Genomic DNA, 4,757 nt, shown 5'->3' with positions numbered 1-4,757 from the left:
GTATCTGCAGCCAACCTGTTTGCATTTTGTAGGGGTATCTGCAGCCAACCTGTTTGCATTTTGTGGGGGTATCTGCAGCCAACCTAATTGCATTTTGTGGGGGTATCTGCAGCCAACCTGATTGCATTGTGTGGGGGTATCTCCCACCAACCTGATTGCATTGTGTGGGGGTATCTGCAGCCAACCTGATTACATTTTGTGGGGGTATCTGCAGCCAACCTGTTTGAATTTTGTGGGGGTATCTGCAGCCAATCTGTTTGCATTTTGTGGGGGTATCTTCAGCCAACCTGATTGCATTGTGTGGGGGTATCTGCAGCCAATCTGATTGCATGTTATGGGGATATCTTCAGCCAACCTGTTTGCATTTTGTGGGGGTATCTGCAGCCAACCTGTTTGCATTGTGTGGGGGTATCTGCAGCCAACCTGTTTGCATTTTGTGGGGGTATCTGCAGCCAACCTGATTGCATTGTGTGGGGGTATCTGCAGCCAACCTGATTGCATTTTGTGGGGGTATCTGCCATCAACCTGATTGCATTTTGTGGGGGGTATCTGCCACCAACCTGATTGCATTTTGTGGGGGTATCTGCCACCGACCTGATTGCATTTTGTGGGGGTATCTGCCACCAACCTGATTGCATTTTGTGGGGGTATCTGTAGCCAACTTGTTTGCATTTTGGGGGGGTATCTGCAGCCAACCTGATTGCATTGTGTGGGGGTATCTGCAGCCAACCTGATTGCATTGTGTGGGGGTATCTGCAGCCAACCTGATTGCATTTGGTGGGGGTATCTGCCGTCAACCTAATTGCATTTTGTGGGGGGTATCTGCCACCAACCTGATTGCATTTTGTTGGGGGTATCTGCCACCAACCTGATTGCATTTTGTGTGGGGCATCTGCCACCAACCTGATTGCATTTTGTGGGGGTATCTGCAGCCAACCTGATTGCATTGTGTGGGGGTATCTGCAGCCAACCTGATTGCATTTTGTGGGGGTATCTGCCACCAACCTGATTGCATTTTGTGGAGGGTATCTGCCACCAACCTGATTGCATTTTGTGGGGGTATCTGCCACCAACCTCATTGCATTTTGTGGGGGTATCTGCAGCCAACCTGATTGCATTGTGTGGGGGTATCTGCAGCCAACCTGATTGCATTGTGTGGGGGTATCTGCTGTCATTTGACTACTTGATGAATTATGAGGCATGTAACACAACATGATAACGTTTGATCTGGTGACTGATAGGCCACGGGGCAGCGGGACCACTAAAACTATAAATTTTAGAAAAGCAAAGTTCAATCAAATTAGGCAGGCACTAAGTTTGGTGAACTGGGATAATGTACTACAAGGGGAGGACACTGAAGGGAAATGGCAAGCTTTTAAACGTATTCTCAATCAATATTGTAGTATGTATATCCCATATGGAAACAAAATGTCTAGGAATAAAAAAGGCCTCTATGGATGAATAGAAAGGTTAGAGATAAAATGAAGAGGAAAAAGAATGCCTATAAGGTCCTAAAACAGGAGGGGACCGAGGCTGCACTCAGCAATTATAAGGAGTGCAATAAAAATTGTAAAAAAGAAATTAGGCTGGCAAAGATCGAAGCTAAAAATCAAATCGCTAGGGATATAAAATCTAACCCAAAAAAGTTTTACAAGTACATCAACTCTAAGAAAAGAAAGGTTGACTGTATAGGACTCCTAAAGGATGAGGGTGGGAACTCAATGGTGGATGACCAAGGTAAGGCAGAGTTATTAAATGCTTTTTTTGCTTCTGTCTTCACAAAGGAAACAGCACTGTTGCAAATTACAGAGGCGGAAGAGTCTCAATCTTCAAACTGTAATATTAAATACTTAACGCAGGAAGAAGTGAAGGCAAGACTAAATAAATTAAAAATAGACAAGGCACCTGGCCCGGATGGCATGCATCCTCGGGTCCTAAGGGAATTAAGTTCAGTTATAGATAAACCCCTTTATCTTATCTTTTGTGACTCTCTTTCAACTGGCAGAGTCCCAGTGGACTGGCATACAGCCCACGTTTTCCCATTATTTAAGAAGGGCAAAAAATCAGATCCAGGAAATTATAGACCTGTAAGCTTAACATCAGTTGTATGCAAACTATTTGAGGGGTTACTAAGAGATACTATACATGACTTCATAGTAGAAAATAATCTTATTTCTCAGCATCAACATGGGTTTACTAAAGACAGGTCCTGTTTGACTAACATGCTCAGCTTTATGAGGTAGTGAATGCTAATATGGATATTGGGAATGCTGTAGATGTGATATACTTGGACTTTGCTAAGGCCTTCGACACTGTTCCCCACAAAAGTCTGGTCAAAAGTTGGGGATGCAAGGACTGGGGAAGAGTCTGTGTGCTTGGATAGGGAACTGGCTAATGGACAGAAAACAAAGAGTTGTGGTCAATGGATCATACTCAAAATGGGAGACTGTTAGCAGTGGGGTCCCACAGGGGTCTGTACTGGGTCCAGTGCGCTTCAATTTATTTATTAATGACCTAGTGGATGCAGTAGTGAGCAATGTTGCTATTTTTGCAGATGATACAAAATTGTGCAGAATCATCAACTCTCAGGAAGATAGTGTCATATTGCAACAGAATCTGGATAGGATGGCTATATGGGCACATAAATGGCAGATGAAATTCAATGTTGAAAAATGTAAAGTCATGCATTTTGGTCGTACCAATGGTCTAGCACCATACAAAATAAATGGGAGACAGTTGGGGACATCAAACTTGGAGAAGGACTTAGGAGTACTCATCGACAACAAGTTAAATAATCGTACTCAATGCCAAGCCGCTGCAGCTAAAGCTAACAAAATTTTGGGATGCATTAAAAGGGAAATAAAAACTCGAGATGCGAGCATAATATTGCCCCTGTTTAACTCTCTAGTAAGGCCACATCTGGAATATGGAATTCAGTTCTGGGCACCACATTACAAAAAAGATATTGTAGTTTTAGAGCAGGTGCAGAGACGAGCAACAAAATTGATACGTGGGATGGAAGGTCTCACTTACCAAGAAAGGTTAGATAAACTGGGTTTATTTAGTCGAGAGAAAAGATGCCTTAGAGGAGATCTAATTAACATGTATAAATACATCAGAGGGCAATATAATAGCTTGGCGGATGAGCTTTTTGTCCCTAGGCCTTCTCAAAGGACTAGAGGACATGATCTGCGCATGGAGGAAAAACATTTTAGCCATTTATTTAGGAAAGGGTTCTTTACAGTAAGAGTGATTAAGATGTGGAATGCATTGCCACAGGAAGTCGTTATGGCAAACGCTATACCTGCATTTAAAGCGGGCTTAGATGCTTTCCTTGGGTTGAATGACATCCATGGCTACAATTACTAGGTAATGCCTAATGATGTTGATCCAGGGATTTTATCTGATTGCCATCTGGAATCGGGAAGGAATTTTTCCCTTTTGGGGCTAATTGGACCATGCCTTGTAAGGGTTTTTTCGCCTTCCTCTGGATCAGCAGGGATATGTGAGGGAGCAGGCTGGAGTTGTACTTTGTTCTCTGGTTGAACTCGATGGACGTATGTCTTTTTTTCAACCAAAATAACTATGTAACTACTTGAATATTTTATCTAAAATGTATCTGGTCAGACCTAATCTCTGTGAATAATGCCGCTACTTATTTTGTGTTTTTTGTATTTTTTTTTTTTTTAAGTCTGCCCATGACTCATCATGACCACGCCGATGTTCCAGTGCATGGTGACAACCATTTGGTTTTAGACATATCCCTATTGGAGACTGTCCTCAGAATTGCTCACAATCTATTCCCTACCATAAAGTCATGCAAAATTTCTAGAGTACATGTGTATGTGAGCCCAAAATGGGGGGGGGGGGGGAGGAGAGGGGGGCGGGCGGGCCCCTGGCTGAAACTTCCTTGGTGGGCCCTTGGTGTCCCAGTCCAACCCTGATCAAGCCGTGATACGGAACTGAGCGGCAGTGTGAGCGGGGATGCCGGACGGAGCAGAGGGGCCTACAGCTGCTCATCGCTGGAGCCTGGGAAATGAGTAAAGGCTGCTGGCTACAGGGGACAGACACAACCCAGCAAGCAACACTGGGGATCCGGCTGCCTAACCCCCAATGCTCTCCCCCCCCCCCCCCCCCCCCCCCGTGCATGCAAATTTGCCTGCTCCTTAAAGAGGAACTCCAGTGAAAATAATTTAATATAAAAAGGTGCTTAATTTTTACAATAATTATGTATACATGATTTAGTCAGAGTTTGCTCATTGTAAAATCTTTCCTCTCCCAGATTCACATTCTGACATGTATTACATGGTGACATTGTTACTGTGGGCAGATTATGTAGCTGTTCTGGCTTTAACAGACAGCTATAAACAGCCATTTCCTGTGTGTGTCATTGTTACATTGTGGCAGTTTGCCCAGAGTACCGTACGGTACCAGAGCCTCTTGTGGGAGGGGTTTCAGCACAAAATCAGTCATACAGCGCCCCCTGATGGTCTGTTTGAGAAAATCATTATATTTTTCATGTAAAAGTGGGTATCAGCTACTGATTGGGATAAAGTTCAATTCTTGGTCGGAGTTTCTCTTTAAGGAGGGATTAGGCAGCCGGTCCCCAAATGGTTAAGGTGCTGTAGTTCACAGACTGATAAAGGTGAGAGAAGCCTCCATCTGTGACATTGCTGCTACACACAGTATACAGATAAACCAGTTCTCCTTGTGGTAGTAAATCTTTTTATTGGTGGGTTATCTTTATAGTCGGGGTG

This window comes from Hyperolius riggenbachi, chromosome 2 (assembly GCF_040937935.1).
Source record: "Hyperolius riggenbachi isolate aHypRig1 chromosome 2, aHypRig1.pri, whole genome shotgun sequence".
In the NCBI taxonomy this organism is placed as follows: Eukaryota; Metazoa; Chordata; class Amphibia; order Anura; family Hyperoliidae; genus Hyperolius; species Hyperolius riggenbachi.
Note: the sequence above shows the minus strand (reverse complement) of the source record.